Source organism: Oncorhynchus tshawytscha, linkage group LG04 (genome assembly GCF_018296145.1).
Source record: "Oncorhynchus tshawytscha isolate Ot180627B linkage group LG04, Otsh_v2.0, whole genome shotgun sequence".
Taxonomy (NCBI): Eukaryota; Metazoa; Chordata; class Actinopteri; order Salmoniformes; family Salmonidae; genus Oncorhynchus; species Oncorhynchus tshawytscha.
The window spans coordinates 24794837-24815908 of NC_056432.1; the positions used below are offsets into that span (position 1 = coordinate 24794837).

Genomic DNA, 21072 nt, shown 5'->3' on the forward strand with positions numbered 1-21072 from the left:
GGATGATTTAACAAGCACATTTGCGAAAAAAGCACAATCGTTGCACGACTGTACCTAAACATAAACATCAATGCCTTTCTTAAAATCAATACACAGAAGTGTATATTTTTAAACCTGCATATTTAGCTAAAATAAATACAGATTAGCAGACAATATTAACCAGGTGAAATTGTGTCACTTCTCTTAAGTTCATTGCACGCAGAGTCAGGTTATATGCAACATTTTGGGCCGCCTGGCTCGTTGCGAACTAATTTGCCAGAATTTTACGTAATTATGACATAACATTGAAGGTTGTGCAATGTAAACAGGAATATTTAGACTTATGGATGCCACCTGTTGGATAAAATACGGAACGGTTCCGTATTTCACTGAAAGAATAAACGTTTTGCTTTTGAAAGGATAGTTTCCGGTTTAAATTTTGATTTGATATCTGATAGAGCAGTCTGACTGAGTGATGGTAGGCAGCAGCAGGCTCGTACGCATTCATTCAAACAGCACTTTTTTTTTTTTTTTTCGTGCGTTTTGCCAGCAGGTCTTCGCAATGCTTCAAAATAAAAGAGAGCCGCACACTCTAGGAGCTCAGATGCAAAAATGTAATACCAACGTTTCGACAGCCAAGCTGTCTTCATCAGGGTATAATCACAAACACTGCGGGATGACTCGTTTATACAGTGTCAAAAGACACAGGTGTCTGTAATCATGGCCAGGAGTGGCCTAATATCATTGGTTAATAATCAAATATTAAAATGTCATACAAAGAACAGCATACAAACAAATGGATAGCATACGATCATAGATTAATTTGACTATACAAGTTTACGAACAATTACAATGGCAAAGTCACAATAATCACAAGAATGGCTTCAGATCAAAGTCTACGTTGAGACCGAAGGGCACAAGGGTCTTTAAATTAAAGATCCTCTCGTTTTAACAATAAATTATCAAGGTCACCCCCTCTCCTAGGGAGGGTGACATGTTCGATGCCAATATAACGCAGAGACGAAATCGAGGGGCCTGCCTCCAAGAAGTGGGCCGCAACTGAATAAGTAAAGTTTTTACACCTAATAGTGCTATGATGCTCTGAGATACGTACTTTTAATTCGCGCTTTGTTTTACCTACATAATTTTACAAGGATAAATAAGATAAGATAAATAACTGCCTTAGTGGAGCACGTAATAACACCTTTTATTGGGATCGATTTCCCTGTTTGTGGGTGTTTGAAGGATCTACATTTATAAGTGCCATTGCATTGAGCACAGCCATTGCATTTGTAATTTCCATCCAGTAGGGGCGCAAATAGACGTTGTTCAGGAATATCTTGGGGTGGTAAATCAGAGTTTACCAATTGGTCTCTGAGATTTCTGCCCCGCGAGAATACGACCAAGGGAAGGTCCGAAAACACATTACCGAGACTATCATCGGATTTTAGGATGTGCCAATGTTTGTGAACAATTCCTTTAATTTGTTCAGAGCACTTTGAATAGCGGGTAGTTAGAACGCAAGAATGCGTCCTTTTGCGAGACTGACCTTGAAAAAGGTCATGTCTCGTTTTGTTTTGAATTTTCTCAATGGCAATATTAATCTGATCATTCTTGTAGCCCCTCTCCTTGAACTTTCTTTGCGTCTCAGCCATATTTCTGTCGAAATCTGACTGTTTTTTGCAAATTCTTTTGATTCGACAGAATTGGCTGTAGGGCAAACTATTTTTCAAGGGAAGTGGGTGACAACTATCAGCCCTCAACAAACTGTTACGATCAGTAGGCTTCCTGTAAAGATCAGTGTATAGAACATTATCTTCACACAAGATCAGAAGATCAAGAAAACTGATTAGACGTGTATCAGATTGCATAATAAATCTCAGATGCTCAGAACAGGAGTTCTGGAGTACCTTTCGTCTGAATAAAGAAATCATTTAGAAACATGAAATAGTTATGCGTGAGTAGTATTTCAGCCAATATTACAATGCATGCACTGGAAGGTAGTTCATTCGGGTCACGTTGCAGAAGAAAATGTTCCATAGCTTCAATACCGCCCTCGTGTGGAATATTAGTGTATAATGACTCAACATCAAAAGTAACTAACAAGGTATTCTCAGGGAGAGGATCAAGAGATTCAATGATAGAGATCATACTGCTGGTGTCCTTTGCAAAGGAGGGTAGCTGTTCTGCGAGTGGTCTAATAAAAAAGTCAAAAAGTAGATAGAGGGGCCGTTACTGCATCAATGCCCGCTACAATAGGGCGCCCTGCATCAATGCTTCAAGCATTGAGCGGTTTATGACTTCAAGCCTATCAACTCCCGAGATTAGGCTGGTGTAACCGATGTGAAATGGCTAGCTAGTTAGCGGGGTGCGCGCTAATAGCGTTTCAATCGGTGACGTCACTCGCTCTGAGACTTGAAGGAGTTGTTCACCTTGCTCTGCAAGGGCCGCGGCTTTTGTGGGGATGCTTCAAGGGTGGCTGTTGTCGATGTGTTCCTGGTTCAGGTAGGGGCGCGGAGAGGGACGGAAGCTATACTGTTACACTGGCAATACTAAAGTGCCTATTAGAACATCCAATAGTTAAAGGTATATGAAATACAAATGGTAAAGAGAGAAATAGTCCTATAATAACTACAACCTAAAACTTCTTATTTGGGAATATTGAAGACTCACGTTAAAAGGAACCACCAGCTTTCATATGTTCTCATGTTCTGAGCAAGGAACTTAAACGTTAGCTTTCTTACATGGCACATATTGCACTTTTACTTTCTTCTCCAACACTTTGTTTTTTGCATTATTTAAACCAAATTGAACATGTTTCATTATTTATTTGAGGCTAAATGGATTTTTATTGATGTATTATATTAAGTTAAAATAAGTGTTCATTCAGTATTGTTGTAATTGTCATTATTACAAATAAATAAAACTTTATTATTTTATTTTAAATCAGCCGATTAATCGGTATCTGCTTTTTTGGTCCTCCAATAAATCGGTATCGGCATTGAAAAATCATAATCGGTCGACCTCTATTCCAGACTTCTTCCATTTAAGAATGATGGAGGCCACTGTGTTCTAGGGGACCTTCAATGCTGCGGAGATTTGTTGGTACTCTTCCCCAGATCTGTGCCTCAACACAATCCTGTCTCGGAGCTCTACGGACAATTCCTTCAACCTCATGGCTTGGTTTTTGCGGGACCTAATATGGGCAGGAGTGTGCCTTTCCAAATCATGTCCAATCAATTGCATTTACCACAGGTGGACTCCAAACAAGTTGTAGAAACATTTCAAGGCTGATCAATGGAAACAGGATGCACCTGAGCTCAATTTTGAGTCTCATTGCAAAAGGTGTGAATAGTTATGTAAATTAGTTTAGTTTTTTTTTCATACGTTTGGATTGTGTGTAGATTTGCTCCATTTTAGAATATTTGTTTATTTATTTAAATAGTCCGTTTTAAGAACAAATTCTTATTTACAATGACGACCTAGGAACAGTGGGTTAACTGCCTTGTTCAGGGGCAGAATGACCGATTTTTACCAGTTCGGGGATTCGATCTAGCAACCTTCCGGTTACTGGCTCAATGCTCTAACCACTAGGCTACCTGCCACCCCAGGTAGCCTACAGTGGTTCCTCATTTAAAAGTTGTGTCACACCCTGCGTGCTGCTGCTGCAGCATTCTGTGGCACGTCATTTAATTCTCAGCCATTTCTTCTGTTACTGCAAGTTATTGCTAGTTTGACCATCAGAGGGCATCTTTGAGAAGCATTTGATAGTATTCCTTATTGGCATTACAAAAGAATTTTAAACCTTTTCTGTAATAACATAGTATATGGGATTGATTTTTTAGACATTTGGCTTAATTAATTTTATTAATATTATGGTGATTCCATTCAAAGAAAAATTGTCCGTTTGTTAATTCAGACGGTTTCACTCTCGGAGCGCACACTGGACATTCGGGCTGAGGAGTAGGGTTGATTTGAGCATTCTGGCATTACAACGGCAATCAAGCACCCAAGCTAACGTTGGCTAGCTACTTCAAGACACAAATGAGACCACTCAACCATTTTATTCGGCCTAGCAGAGCTAGCGAGGCAATTTTCATGTTAACCAGAGCGTTGGTGACTGTAAATGTGCTGCTGGAAACAATTTAATTATGCTTTTTTTCCCCCGACGTTTACTGACACCGGCCATATAAAATAGGTGTTGAGCGCTCGTAAAGTAATTATTCTGCACTCTGGTACACTCAGACAAGAGTGCTCTGAAATCCCTGTAGATAGTAGGCTGGGCACATAAAATTTTTAACAACTTCATTTTCTGATAATAACTAGCTCATCGCATCAGCCGTGGAGCCCAGTTTCGTAATATGAACATATTTCCCAGCTGCTTGCCGTCGTTTTGAAGTAATTGCGAAAAAACTGGCCTTATTTTAGTGCATTAGTTCTATTAAGCACCGTGGCACCAACTCGCCTTCCGAACGTTCCGAGCTTATTGTTCAACATCACAATGCCTGCTTCGCTATTGTTGGCAATAAGACCTGCTCACAATGTTTTATAGTTAAAATGTAAACAAAATGTAAACAAAAAAAATTATATTGGAACTCTGCGGTCTTCCCATTGTTTCCAGTGGCGGAAAAATAGGCATGCCTGTCTATTTCGCCAAATATCTTGCAATGTGTACATTTAGATTTTTTTCAAGTCAGGTGTAACCGGTGTGAAATGGCTAGCTAGTTAGCGGGGTGCGCGCTAATAGCGTTTCAATCGGTGACGTCACACTCACTCTGAAGCCTTAGTATTTGTAGTTGTTCCCCTTGCTCTGCAAGGGCCACGGCTTTTGTGAAGCGATGGGTAACGATGTTTCAAGGGTGGCTATTGTCTGTGTGCAGAGGGTCCCTGGTTTGAGCTCAGGTAGAGGTGAAGAGAGGGACGGAAGCAAAACTGTTACAAGGGCACCATTTTAAAATCAGGAGAATCTCCTCTTTGTAAACATGTAAGTCTGGGCAGTGAGCTCATTTGTCATCGATCGCTAGACCAGAAATAGTTTGAAGTTTACATTTTTTCATTACACAGACATAAGCACAGTTGACACCATCGAGGTGCGGATGATTACTTTTTTTCCAGTTTCATCTGACAAACAGATTGTGGTCTTCATCACTCCAGTCAAATCAGGCTCCGCGAACGTTCGATTCCATTACTAAACTATGGGCTAGTGTTCCAGTTTAGCCAACGTTCTTAAACTGTTTTTCAGCCTTGGGTGAATTTTGACTTGTTCTATTGTCCAGCCTATAGATAGCCAGAGCGAATTTACAAAAGCACCCGAATGTCCATTGAGAAAGCACAATGGCGATACCATTTAGCTAAGCTAAGAATGACGAGAACAATCAAGTCAATAAACATTGGGTAGTTAAGATAGCCTATAGTTAATATACTGGAAAGTTTGATGTATAACTACTAACGTTAGGTAGCTAGCTAACATACCAGTACATACTGCTGTAATTATATGCTATGTGGTTCGTAAGGACAGCGTAGCTAACAAATTGTCATCCAACATAACGTGTAAGGTAACTTACTTGAAAAGTCATTACTTTATTACATTGAGTAGCAAGCTACCCCTTGGTCGTTAGGGAAAATCTGGTCTGTTATAAGGGGGGGTTCACACCTAGCTCGGCTATTAGACTATTATTTAGTAAAGGTTGAATAGTCTATTGTTCAGCTATTAGCCCTCCTCCCCAACTTCCCTTCTCATTCCTTTCCATTTTCCACACATCATCATTCTGCTCCGGAGTGACTCACTTGTGGGCGTGCTGGCAGGATATGGCAGCATCTTCGTTGTGCGTCAAGAATTCTGCAAACAGTAGCACGTTTGTATGAAGGTGTGGTTATTCGAAGGGTAAATTGTTATATGCTATAGAGGTGCATTTAGGTATTTTTGTCGAGCGCAAACCTCATCAATCAAAAATAATTGTTCTGAAAGCAACTTTTTTCCGACACAAAGGAAATCAAAGTGGACACCTACGAAGATGGCATCTCAGGTAGGCAGCACTGGGCTGTATTGACGCATCCTAAAAATGACATCTGCTGCTTTAGATTCAACGGTCATATCTCAGTTATTGTTTTCATATCTATAAAAAAATAAGCTGTTTACTTTCAGAGAGCGAGCTGACCAAGGGGTGGAAAATGTAGATATTGCCAGATGTTCACTGTCCGAGGAACAGGCCGTGGAAGCTTTATTGCTGGCAAAAGTGTCCATAACCAGAAGTAATTAAACTGTTCTGTATTCTTTTTCTCCATCTCTGCCTGTCTTGTTGTACATGGAACCTGTCTCACATGCATTAATTTTTTATTTTTTTTACTTAAGAGGTTAGCTGCTAATTTTCAGATTTACACCACATAAACACAGCCATTTTCACTGGACTATCTGTCAGGATTTCCCTGGGGGTTAGCCTTGCAATAACAAGGTGGTGAGACACATAGCCCTCTATATTTAAATGTTTCAGGTCCACTCCGATAGGTGTCTGCGTCATATACAGTATCTTCTAATGACATTATCTTCTATTGTTAGTCCGCATGTGTCTGTTTTTCAGCATAAAGTACTCTGCAGCCACTTAGTGTGGACACCAGGTGAGACCACACAATAAGTCTCTCTTCTTCACTTCCCCTTCTCCCTAAATCCTCTAGGTTATATCAACTGTTTTGGTGTACCCCTCCCGCAACTTAACTGGCGGACACTGAGGGCACAGCATGGTCATAAGTGAGATGTCACTTGGTCAAGTCAAAATGAAGTATTAAAGAGATGCTTTACATTGACATAAGAATAAATTACAATTTAAAAAAAACAAGGCTTAATCATGCTCTCGCTCCGTCACTCGTCTGCAGGTATGTTTTGATGTGAGAGAGGAAGCCAGTCCCGTCATTGCCACCTCACCTGCTCTTAAGATAACCAGCCTTGGGCCCCCAGTTGGCCCGAAGGTTAGGAGACACCACAATTGCGATGAACTGAGAGAATACTGGGGTAGCACTGTAATTCATGAACCTTCTACACCTTTCTCCCCACCTCGTCTTTCTTCCTCGTTTTATAATGCACACCATATGTGCATTGAAGTATAGATTGAACTTGTATTTATAATATTACAATTATCATAATTATAATGCATTTATGTATTTATAACACCTGGATAATGAACTTCTTTCAATAAAGCGTTTCACATTCTCCACTGGTTGAAAATAAGTACCTCATTGAAATACTATCCTGTGTCCTCAGAATAATGCAGATGAAGGGAGTTTTATATGCATAGTTTTTTTTCTTCTGTATATATGAATAACAAATCAATCATGTTTCTAGTCTATTGCATAGTTATGTGTAATCATTGATGTCCCAGGAGCAGGAGTGGTAAACACTGTTGAAGTGTATAATTGTAATACATACATGCAGACACAGCATCATTCAAATAATGGCATTTGATATGACTGAAAAAGAATGTCTCAGAGATTCATACCTGAACCGCACCTTTATTTGCCAAGGAAGAGTACATGATCAGTGAATATATTCAAAGTACAGGCTACAATGTGGGAATCTCATGCGTGGTAATAACTACAGTATATAGGACTATATAGGCATCATTGACACAAAGTTATTATATTCTACTCTATCCATAGGCTTCATTAATGCCATTCAGACTTGAAGTTGATACAACAACTATGATAGCTGAGGTTCATAGATTGGTATGAATATTAGTTCAGAACCTAATGTTTTGTGGTCCATACACAGATCTGCTACATACTGTAGCTAGCTACACATCCATAGGCATACAGTCCTTTTTATCCTCCACTACACAATAAGCAAGTAAATAGTTAGCTAGCTATGTTACTTCAGCTGCATTGCAATTCAAGCTTATACAATTGAACATTCAATTTGCAGTAAATGCTTTAGCTAGCTAGATTCTTTACATCCACCATTTCACAAGACGACAGCATGGTTTGCTGATTCTCAGGAGTCCCTAGAGCATTAAACAACACAAATTACAAATTCATTCTCCTAACACTAGCTAGCTGGCTAATGTTAGCTCGTCAGATAATTTATGAAATCGCTATTTAGCAAGTTAACTTTATGACAAAAAATATGCACAAACATTTGCATTAACTAACATATTCCTCTCAATTGTACATTATGACGTTATAACTTAAATCTGGTTCCACAGTAATGTTTTGTCAGCCATCTTTGTTGAAGAACGCTACAAGACAAGGGTGGCTCGCGTCAAAATTTGTAATTGGAACCACTCGATATGATTGGTCATATAAAAACCTTGGGACCCAAATGCATGAGTGCTCTAACTCCCCCTTATGGTGTCCTGGAGCAATGAAGCCGTGAAGCTGGGTACCTCTAAGTCCCGCGGTGCAAGCTCGCAACTTTTAAAGGAGGAACCACTGTAGGCCGCACCAGGTAATAAGGCTGTAATGTAACAAAATGTGGAAAGGGGGAACTGGTCTGAAAACGTTCCAAAATGCACTGTATATGTATTATTTTTTTTGCACTCGTTAGCACATTTAGCTAGCAGCCTCCGATGGAAATCCGCTATTACTTGTGCTAATTTTGTTAGCATTCTGGCAATGAATGGCCAATGGGCTTTTTTGAGGCTTGTTTTGGCATCTCCTTGTGTACTAAACCGATAATACCGTAAATCCCGTCATGAAAGAAGGACGGTATGACCATATGAAAATCAGGATACTGCCCAACCCTAGAAAAAACACCACCTCCCATCAGCCCTATAAGGAGAAAGAGCTCAACAAAGAGCTGAGAAAAACGCAAACAAGACAGAGGGCTGAGATAAGCTGAGAACATACACAGAGATTCCCAGAGAGAGAGAGAGGGGAGGGGGGTAGTTTGAAGTCAATCGCAAGACCTTCAGGGAAAAACATTGAATCAAAATAAGCGAGCGATACAATGAATAAGCTTTGACAAACACTGAGCAAGGCCTTCCAGACGGGAGGCTAAACACATGCACTGGCATTTGCTACAGACAACCACAGGCAAACCACTGGCTCACTGCCAACACTGCGAATGAACTCAGTCACCCCAGTAATGCTCCAGCTCCCCTCCCTTCCCACTCGCTCTCCCCTGCTCGATCTATCTGGCTTCACTCCTACAACGCTGCAGTGAACCTGCGTTACACACTAGCATGTATTTCATCTCTGTGACTTCCTTCCTATCCAATTTAGGAATGGCTTTGTTAATGCAAGCCTACACACAAATACCGGGCCTATACAGGCTAGTTCTGCCAAGAAGGAAAATAGGAGCATGACTTCCAAAAATGGCTTGATTCTTCTGGAAGCATATGAGCCAGTCATATCTGTGGAGAAAGACAGTGACAAGATCTGTCAAGCTTTCCAAGACTGTGTCAGGTATTTGTCAATTTTACATTTATCTTTTCTCTAATGGTAGCCAAAGCAAGACTTGTGGAAAACATTTCAAGGAACCAGCTAGAGCTTTGTACTGTTGATTCATAGCAAATGACAAATTAAATAAATGTCCTATTCCATGCCAGTGTGTTGACCTTTAAGGCTACATGATGCATATTTGTTTGAATCAGAGGCATTTTCATTATCTGATTTTTTTCATCATTGCATCTGTAAAAACGTTGCTTACATGAATGCATCTTGCTATAGGCCTACTCCTGTTAATTAATCCTGTTTATTAATAATTTTCATTACTCCAGCTCATCTGGTAAAAACCATCTTCATTTAACTGCTTTCTTTTATTAATAGTCTAACAAAACTTCATGTATGATCAGGTCTCTTGTTGATGTCCTCTTCCACATAGGAACAGGAAATAGGCCTAGCCTATTTGGAAAGCCCGGATTACAAATACACTGTAGAAATATACAAACGTATGTGGACACCCCTCCAATTAGTGAATTCGGCTATTTTAGCTACACCCGTTGCTGACAGGTGTATAAAATCGAGCACACAGCCATGCAATTTCCATAGACAAACATTGGCAGTAGAATGGCCTTACTGAAGAGCTCAGTGACTTTCAAAGTGGCACCGTCATTGGTTGACATCTTTACAACAAGTCAGTTTGTCAAATGTCTGCCCTGCTAGAGTTGCCCCGGTGAACTGTAAGTGCTGTTATTATGAAGTGGAAACGTCTAGGAGCAACAACGGCACTGCCGTGAAGAGGTAAGCCACACAAGCACACAGAACAAGAAAGCAGAGTGCTGAAGCGCATTGCGTGTAAACATGGTCTGTCCTCGGTTGCAGCACTCACTACCGAGTTCCAAACTGCCTCTGGAAGCAACGTAAGCACAATAACTGTTCGTCAGGAGATTCATGAAATCGGTTTCCATGGGCGCACAGGCGAATCCCAAGCCTAGAATAACCATGTGCAATGCCAAGTGTCGGCTGGATGCTGTAAAGCTCGTCGCCATTGGACTCTGGAGCAGTGGAAACACGTTCTCTGGATGAAGGGATCACGCTTCACCATCTGGCAGCCCGAAGGACAAATCTGGGTTTGACAGATGCCAGGAGAACGCTACCTGCCCCAATAAATAGTGATCAGTGTGGAAGAAGAACTTGACTGGCCAGCACAGAGCCTTGACTTCAACCCCATCGAACACCTTTGGGATGAATTGGAATGCCGACTGCTAGCCAGACCTAATCGCCCAACATAAGTGCCCGACCTCACTAATGCTCTTGTGGCTGAATGGAAGCAAGTCCCTGCTGTAATGTTCTAACATCTAGTGGAAATTCCAGAAGAGTGGAGGCTGTTATAGCAGCAAAGTGGGGACCAACTCCCTATTCATTCCCATGATTTTGGAATGAGATGTTCGACGAGCAAGTGTCCATGTACTTTTGGTCATGTACTGTAGCTAATAAACAATCAAGCACTGTTCCTAGACATGATCTTTATCTCACACTCGCAATTACACAATATGCTCCCACTCCGACACAAAGAAAAAAAACTTCAATTACTACAATTGAGAGAAGGCAGATGAGTGAAATGTAATGAAATGTAAACCAGTTGGTTTGGTAACCGCTTCAGAAGTGTGTAAAGTAGAACCCTTGAGAGGGGAAGGGGGCTGCTAGGACTCTCAGGCCAGGAATGTGGCACCCTGTCAGGTCTCATAAGGATTTATCTCTCTGAATCCTCATTACCAAAGGGCCCTGCCCAAGGCAATTGCGTCGCTCTCTGACACACACACACACACACACACACACACACACACACACACACACACACACACACACACACACACACACACACACACGTAATACTTATACTCTTGATTGGCACACGATTACCAGAGAACAATGACATGTCATTGTGTTAATCTGCTCATAATGTAGTTGTAGACTTAAAAACATGGTATGAAGCAACCTTCCAAGCATCTATTTTCCCACACTCAGAGGAAATGTGAGCACACAGCTGGCCACATGAAACCGCATATCATTGCCTTCATCTCCTTCCTAAGAAACCAACACCTTTTCTTTCAACGTTTCCAAAGACTGTTACCGGCAGTGTTACCGGCAGTGTTAAAGGACTTGTTGAAATCCAACAAATAACTTCTTCTTGCTGCTGGGACAGCTTGCACTGAAGGCTTGTTTTGGGTGCAAAACCGGACTCACTCTCTCCCCCTTTCTCACCACTGACATGAAAACAAAGCCAAGCAATTCACAACCACCACTAACATTGAGTGGCTGCTGCCAACACACTGACTCAACTCCAGCCACTTTAATAATGGGAATTGATGGGAAATGATGTAAAATATCACTAGCCACTTTAAACAATGTTACCTAATATAATGTTTACATACCCTACACTATTCATCTCATATGTACATACTGTACTCTATATCATCTACTGCATCTTTATGTAATACATGTATCACTAGCCACTTTAACTATGCCACTTTGTTTACATACTCATCTCATATGTATATACTGCACTCAATACCATCTACTGTATCTTGCCTATGCCGCTCTGTACCATCACTCATTCATATATCTTTATGTACATATTCTTTATCCCCTTACACTTGTGTCTATAAGGTAGTAGTTTTGGAATTGTTAGCTAGATTACTTGTTGGTTATTACTGCATTGTCAGAACTAGAAGCACTTTGTTACACTCGCATTAACATCTGCTAACCATGTGTATGTGACAAATAAAATTTGATTTGATTTGATTTGAACCTACTGAAGCTTCAGTGCTCATGGTCCCTGGATGTTTTTTTGAGGTCAGAGTGCCAGAACAAGGTCAATCTCTATGGTAAAGCACTGGATCTGGGTCAGACACCATGGAACACTAAATCCTCCCAATTCCAAGCCGCTTTGACCCAGTTGTTTATCAAAGATCATACACCCAAAATGTACAGAACTTTCAGATTAACTATTGACAACACAGCCTATAACTCAGGGCAAACCCTAATATTGAAAACAAAGCACCTACTGCGCTGAATGACATTATTACACTTAAACGGCTCGGCAGTGCTACAGTAGGCTACATGTATTCATAAAGATGTCATTGTTATTTCAAATAAGTCATTTCTCCAGGCCAACTTCTTGATAATTGGATGCCAATGGTAGGCTAATCAGAGACACCATAGGGAGAGGGAGAGAGGAAATAGCATGAGCACAACATCCAGTAAAAACTTCTGTTGCTACATGGAAACTTCTTAAAGGTGTGGTCTGTGGGAAAAGTGTGATGCTCTGCCAGAAGATGTTTTGTAGAGAAAGCAGCCTGGGTCTGGGAGGACAGCACAATATTAGCTAGTAGCCTAAGCTAGATAAAGCAATGTGTGAATTGAGCTAACCGTACACAGCCTACACCCATTGTAGAATATTTGTTCATATGTATAGCCTAGGCATGTGATTTCAAACACACCACTATGATTATAAATGTATATATGCTACTACAGTTTGACAGAGATGGACAATTGTTTGACTTAAATTTTGTAAATGTATGGTTTGATTCCAGGCAGCATACTACTATTTATTGGATGTGGTCAGGCCGTAGCAATGTAAAGTATCTCTGAGCAGAATTGACAAAATAACCAAGAGCTTTCTTCAATATTACCTGGCTCTCTGCCAGACTGATCCCAGACTAGTCCCACACAAAAACGCTTTCATATTAAGAGAGAAATCTAAAAAAAAATCCCTGGCATGTAAGAATGGTCAAATAATGAGGTTCTACAGTACCAACCAATTAGACAGACAGGACAGAGAATAAATCAACAAGATGACGAACACAGGAGAAATGAAACTTTGTCAGGTATTTTGCAGTAGCAGTGAAGACATGTGGGAGATATTCAAACAGTAGTTCTATCACCTGCAACATCCCAAATTAACCCATGCTCATCTCTCAGACAGGATATGAATCTGCTGTCACCCCACAGCATACAACCGTTAACATGAGAGGCTGCCAGAGAAGTGTCAACACCCACATACACACTAACAACAATGGCCATATTGTGAGAGACTGGTAGAAACACCTCCCTAAGCCACCGGCTGTCACATCTCATTCTACATCAGACAGAAGACGCATATTCCCTCATGTTCACACAAGAATTTCAGTTGTCGCACCAGCTAGGCTCGATCTCATGAATCGGCTTTCACATTGCAGAACTCAGCAAACATATTGCTTCATCGTTTTCTCTTTACTGGTGTGTTGAGCAATAAGCTAAGATAATTAAGAAATCCATGACTGTTTAACTGTGTTAGAGCAAATAGGACTGCAGTGCATACAAATCTGGAGTAGTCCAACATTTGACAGACAGCACAGACAGGCTGTATTTACTCCTGGCAGTGGCACACATCAATATTCCTGTTCCTGTGTTTGGTCCTGTTATATTAAAAGTAACTAGCTATGACTGGAAAATGACTACAACCCAATGTTAATACAACAACCTGGACTAATTACTGTCCCACAACCTTATTGACAATGTGGAACATTTCTGAAAGACAAATAAGTGGAGAGGAGAGCTGTTCTTGGGCCAGTGAGTGGCAAGCCTGTACCTCCAGGCTGCAGAGCAAAGCTAGTATTAGATTTCCTCCCTGTTCCTGTCTCAGCCAACCTTTGTGGATTACTTATAAGAACACCCCCCACTCCCAGGCCCAGTGCCTCCACACTCCAACTTTGAATCCCAGTAACCATGGTGTCACAGACATTCCACCAATACACAGTAAAGGAGCTAAGACCCATCACATAGGCCTAGTACACACACACACACGTGACAATGCCCAAGAAGACGGTGTTTTGAGGACATATTGGCATGGGGGTTGGGCCGGCAAACCGTACCAATATATCCTCCAAACACCGGCTTCGAGGGAATTATGACTTTTTTTACAATGGGTTACCAAAATATTCAAATAATTGACATATTTTTATCAAAATATTATTTGGGTGAATTTCTTTATACTGTTTCCTCCTTCCATGAGATATAGTCCCTGACAGAAATCTAGGGTAAATACCCAAGCAAGCTGGTCATTCATTCTAATGGTTCGGTTGCCAGAGACGCGACCCAGTCGTTTTGTTCTGCATTTATGGACCAGTTTAGGCTCCTATACTAAATATATTCATATGTCACCAAATAATTGATTAAAATACACTGTTTTGCAATGAAGGTCTACAGAAACTTCAACAGCACTGTCTGGGGTAGCACCATGGTGAAGCCGGAGGACCACTAGCTTCCGTCCTCCTCTGGCTACATTGACGTCAATACAAAACCTAGAAAGCTCGTAGGCCTCACCCCCTTCCATAGACATACATGGTGATTATGATCACTTGCGGGGGACGTCCTCCAACCAATCAAAGCTTTGCAGTATGAACTGACATGTTGTCCATCCAATCATAGAATTAAGATCAGAGAACGAACCAAGTGAGTTGTATTGGGATTGTGCCACAGAGCATTATGGAGGTTCTATGTGTTGAGAGGCTTGGTGACATTGTTGAATAGAGATTATGAGTGAAGAGTGATAGTTCAGCATTTTTTTGGGATATTATTCAATTCAAATGCCTTTTTTCAAATTACAGGAGACGGAGGAGGTATATTATAAATTGTTTTCTTGGTTTTAGAACTTTATTTTTGCGTTCAGTTAGTGCAATTTACTTACATTTGCTTTGCAAACTTCAGTAGCTAGCTTACTACCAGCACGAGTGTGCAGTTTTCTCCGGCAGAATGGTAGAATGGCCTTTCTGTGGAGGAACTCCTTTCATTCTCTGGGGTACACGGAAAAGGTGTGAATTAAAAGCAAGGGTCGACCTCTGCCTGAGAACAGTTTCATGAAGGCAGATGAAAAAGGTGAGGGCGTTCAATAATAACTTGAACCAAAAGTATATCTGGTTAACAGTGAGCCTTTCATCAGGCCACCTGTATTGCTGGCCTTATCTGCTTTTTGGAAAGTCTGAGCTTTGTTCGAAAGGTAGGTTCAGTGACCTGAAGAACATCGATCGTTCAGCTAAACAAAAAAACAAAAGCAGGGCATGTAAGAATTTGCTTTTAGGAAGACACGGCGAGAGGTAAAGTTCCGCCAACAAGGGCAGCTACAGAGCTTGAAGAGGTAACTGAACGTTATGAAGCTTTCCTTGCTGAACATATGGAACTTGACTGTTTTTTCTGGGATGTTGAAAACAATTCCGAATGATTTGATAGCTTCCATTGCATCATCCATCAAAAGTTAATATTAAAGAAAGGTTGACGCAGCGCAGTTTTTCGCAAGTGCTCAGGTTGGTTTTCCACTTTCCTCCTTTCCTCTATTTAGCAAAGATAACACAATCACTCCAGACAGGCACAAGCAAAAACTCATGACAAATGTTGCAGCAGCCTAGGCTACACCTAAACATTAGAAATCTGACATGCCGTATCGGATGAAAACAAGACGATATTTCAGTTTGATCTGCCTGTTAAAAATTGCCCCACTACTCTGGGACCAGCACCAGTCTGCTTGCAGTTGTCAGTTATCGTCAGGTATGTGGATGATCAGGGCTTTATTCAGGAACGTTTCTTGGGCTACTTTAATGTGTCAAGTGGACGAGATGCACAGTTTATTTGACTTTATGAATGTTGAGATGTCGGAGTTTAAGTTCATAGAGAAACTCGTTGTCCAAACCTACGATGGCGCAGCTGTAATGGAATGTATCTGCTATTTGTATTTCCAGCTAAGTCCCCTCCTGTTCCCTGATTAAGAGGTGATGACTACTCCACCCCACTACCATTGTTAACTTTCTCATGACATCAACTGAAACCACGTCTCATGTGCCCGCTCATCCACTGGCTTTCCCCTCAAAGCACTGTGAGTACCCCTATCAATTTTCTCTCATTACTGTATGTAGAGTCAATCACATTATTTATTTTTATTTCACCTTTATTTAACCAGGTAAGCTAGTTGAGAACAAGTTCTCATTTACAACTGCGACCTGGCCAAGATAAAGCAAAGCAGTGCGACACATACAACAACACAGAGTTACACATGGAATAAACAAGCATGCAGTCAATAACACAATAGAAAAAAAGAAAGTCTATATAATGGGTGTGCAAATGGCATGAGGTGGTAAGGCAATAAATAGGCCATAGTAGCAAAGTAATTACAATTTAGCAGATTAACACTGGAGTGATAGACGAGCAGATGATGATGAGCAGATGATGGTGTGTAAGTAGTGATACTGGTGTGCAGAATAGCAGCAAAGTAAATAAAAACAATATGGGGATGAGGTAGGTAGAATGGGTGGGCTATTTACAGATGGACTATGTACAGCTGCAGCGATCGGTTAGCTGCTCAGATAGCTGATGTTTAAAGTTAGTGAGGGAAATGTAAGTCTCCATTATTACACATCAATGATTTTACTCCTTACTTGGACTAACTCATTCTCTGCTCTTTTGTCTAACTGTGGGGTGTGTTGTCTTATAGTTTCTCTTCCCAGTCAAATCCTGTCCTGCACTGGTCAAGCCTCTGAACACCTCAATTTATGCCTCATACCCTCATTCAGTCACTGCTGTGATCCCTTTCCAACACTGTGTAAGTAGCCCTCGCATTCCCAATAATATTGTACTTTAACTGTCTTTATTAAATGCTTCAGGTTAAAGTACACGTTTTTGAAATAAAGTTTGTAGTCTCTGTGCGTTCCACGCCTATACTGTGGGTCTCCCATCCTCCTCAATTGTTCAAGTCACCAGCCTCCACTGCTATGGACGCAACCCAGTCGTTCGATCTAAATGTTCCATTGCCATACTGACTGGCAACGTTCTTATCCCTTGCTTGCTAGCTAGCAAACTATGGCTAACTTAGTCACATCAAACAGTGCAGCCAGATTAACACCAAAGCAGCTGTATTTGCTAAGCTGTTTTCTAGAGACATTTGAATACATCCAAAACAATGAGCTAATGATGTGCGATTTCACCTGGCATTGAACATGTGCTCTCTCGTCAAGACACTTGTCCAGAGGAGCTAGTCAACAACACAGCTAACCACTTCAAACTGAAGCTGGAAAGACTGCAAACTAGCTGCATTTCGTTTTGTTTTACCTGTTTTCTATTGACATTTCGTTGTATATATCCCTAAAAATGATGCCAGTTGATTCATGATTTCAACTGGCTGAGAAAAGCTGCCTGCCTGCCTGTCGGTCTCATCCCGACTCGTTCATTACTATGGGACATCTGACGATCGAATTTCAATATTGAAACAATGTTGCAAATGCCGGAGAGACAGAAAGCAAGGTTTATACACTGTCTCCGCTGTTGAAAACCAAATGCTAGTCTAAATGTCGATACTTTTTAAAGTGGAGATCAAGTTTATAAATTGCCTTGCTGGGCTGATGAGACTGTGGATTGCGCAGTGATATGTATATGGATATGGAGTCAATAGGCATTTCAACAACATAGCTTTAGCCAGTGGGAATTTGTGGAATAGACACTGGCTGGAATGCAGTTTTAACCAATCAGCATCCAGAAATAGACCCACCCGTTGTATAATTAAGCAATAAGGCCCGAGGAGGTGTAGTATATGGCCAATATACCACGGCTAAGGGCTGTTCTTATGCACAACACAACATTCCTGAACCCAGCCGTTAGCCGTGGTATATTGGCCATCTACCACAAACCCAGAGGTGCCTTATTGCTATTATAAACTAGTTACCAATGTGATTAGAGCAGTAAAAATACATTTTTCTTCATACTTATGGTAGACGGTCTGATATACCACGGCTGTCTGCCAATCAACATTCAGTGCTCGAACCACCCAGTTTATAATGATGCATATCCACTCAGACCAAATACACGCTCCCTGTACTTTCCAAAGATCTCCCAAGGGTCGTTCCATGCAATTTCAGCAAGCCATGAAACCCACAATCTCAAATAGTTCTGAAATCATTTCTGTAGTTAGAAACAGATAAGATAAGCATTTCTGCAACATTCCTTTGCTGAAAAATATTTTTTTCTCTGAGAAATGAAGCTAATTGATTGCACCCAAACTGGCCATTTTAATACATAGGATTCATATATTATTCAATAATTACAGTACTAACATCTGATTTGGACCAAACTTTTTTCTAACAATGAGTAAGACATTTTACATTTAAGTCATTTGGCAGATGTTCTTACAGTAGGGAGTGCATACACTTTCATACCTTTTTCCCTGTGGGAATCGAGTCCACAACCCTGGCGATGCAAGCGCCATGCTCTACCAACTGAGCAACACGGGACCACATGAGGAACCCAAAGAAATTGCAAAAACCCACACACAGACCTCCCCGTACCCCACACCAAACCGACCCCAACAATGAGTATATAGTAGCAGTTCTCTGTGTTTGACAAGTAGTCCGGAGCAGTGGCCCTGAGTACTGTTTCTTCATCCTATCTAATTCTTCCCCTGTTCATAGAAATTAATAATTGAAGTTATGTTTATGCCCCATTCTACATCCTCATATTACCAGGCAACTTCTGACCACTACATGGTGCTGTTCCTGTTATTAGGTGATTGTTTTTAAAGAACCCCGCCCCATGTTAAAGAGGTAGTTCACCCAAATTACAAAAAATACAATTTTGTTTTCTTATCCTGTAAGCAGTCTATGGACGAGGTATGACAGAAACCCACACTTTGGTTATGTTTACCTGGCCACTGTTTCAAATGCTAACTTTTTAGCAATTGTGGCACATCCAATACATTTACACCATAGATCCGTATATAATGACGAGATGCTCATGTCTCCGCCCTAACAATGGGAATGGTTGTCCCAAAGGCAGGAAGGCAGGCGACAAGCTTAGATCCCAAATAAACCCATAGAAACACATTGGGATTACTTTGGACAGATGATTTTGGCGAGTGAAAGCTCTCCCTGCCACTCAAACAACAAATATGAGAGATCACTTCTTGGGCAAACAGTTTCAACTTGCCATTTGCATTTGAGGTTTGGTCCAACAGAATCAGTCATATTGACACAGAAACACATTGAGACATTTTACTGTAATAGAGAAGTTAACCTTTCTAACAATAACCTTTAATGTCTCAACTCCTCAAATTACACGCAGAGCAGGAACCACTAAAACATAATGAACAGTGATTCTGGAAAATTGCTCAGTTTGTTGTGCGTACTGCTTGCAGCATTTTAGCCAACGATTGTTATACTAGCTGTCTAGTCTGTGTTTTATAAAAATGTACAATAAGCATAAAACACAATTATATAAGGAATTGGTAACTCGTTCTCATGCTAAGAAATAAGGTTGGCCACTTGATTTCAACATCTGAACAAAGTGGACAGGCTAGCTGTTCAAACAGTCGGAGATTGTTCTGCCTTGTTAGCTAGCCAATAGATCCAAGTTGGCTTAACTTGAAAAATAAAGATTAGCTGGCAACTCACTAGCACCGTAGGCTTGTGCTTGAGAGATTGTTTATGAGACCTGTGTTAATTTTCTATAATGCCTACTACAAGAAGTTATGCATACTCCTCATTCACATACAACACCCATTCTGCCGCCCACATTCTGTTAATTAAAGGTTCCCAAAGCACACACATCCCTGGGTCCCTCTATCTCCATCTCTTCATTCAAAGACTCAATCTTACTGACAGTTGTGGCTGCTTCGCGTGATGTATTGTTGTCTCTACTTTCTTGACCTTTGTGCGGTTGTCTGTGCCCAATAATGTTTGTACAATGTTTTGTGCTGCTACCATGTTGTGCTGCTGCCATGTTGTGTTGCTACCATGCTGTGTTTACATGTATTACTGCCATGCTGTGTTGTCATCTTAGGTCTCTCTTTATGTAGTGTTGTGGGATCTCTCCTGTCGTGATGTGTGTTTTGTCTTTTATTTATTTATTTTTAATCCTAGCCCAGTCCCCACAGGAGGCATTTTGCCTTCTCTGGTAGGCCATCATTGTAAATAAGAATTTGTTCTTACCTGACTTGCCTAGTCAAATAAAGTTTTTTTTAAATAAATTTTAAAGCCAGATGCGTGATTATTGCAAAAAACAACAGGTTAAACAATTTTCAGTGGGTCTTATGGCTGTGGAAGGCTTATATTTAGCCTAGGTATAATTTCACACGCCCTGAATTCATTACATTATTGCGGACTGTTTGAAATGCAGTGTGTTTTACCTTTAATTGTACAACAATGCTTATTTGAGAAAACATTCAAATCGAGATTAATGGGTGATTCACGAGATGTTTGGAAAAATATATATTTTTAGGCCATATCACCCAGCCCTAATTCAGCTCTCTATACAGGAGGGGGAGAAACTAAAACAGGGCAGTCTCCTGGACTAATCTGGTTCCTCTTCTCTACAGATCAATTATTCAAACGCTTCTGTATGGCTACATTCTGCAACCCCTGAGTGCCCCCGTTTGCTCCTCATGACAGCACTTTACTGCCTGTATTTGATGTGCATTACTTGGATTTACTGCTTGAGGCATCATAGATGTAGGCTATTCTCTGAGAACTAAAATCAGGATATTCCATTTGAATCCCATTTGCAGACCAGGTAGGATATCAGGCCCCCTGTGATGATTTGACAGTGAGAGAAGACATAGCTAAAGTAGCCCAGCCTTCCTCTGATCCATCACAGGCCAGGGGTATCATTGATGAGACACATCAGGATCAGGGGCCACATAAAACTGTG

The 21072-nt window shown here is 40.8% G+C and overlaps 1 protein-coding gene and 1 long non-coding RNA gene across 11 annotated transcripts in view; one reads left to right on the top strand and one right to left on the bottom strand.

The window, feature by feature from the left end:
- Positions 1-21072, bottom strand: part of LOC112248363 (nuclear receptor corepressor 2) — a 195439-nt gene that overhangs the window by 148130 nt on the left and 26237 nt on the right. The window lies entirely within an intron of this gene.
- On the top strand, positions 14633-20063 carry LOC112248364. The gene is made up of 3 exons (XR_002953217.2): positions 14633-15692; positions 16125-16258; positions 16874-20063. It is a non-coding gene; the product is annotated as an uncharacterized LOC112248364 (long non-coding RNA).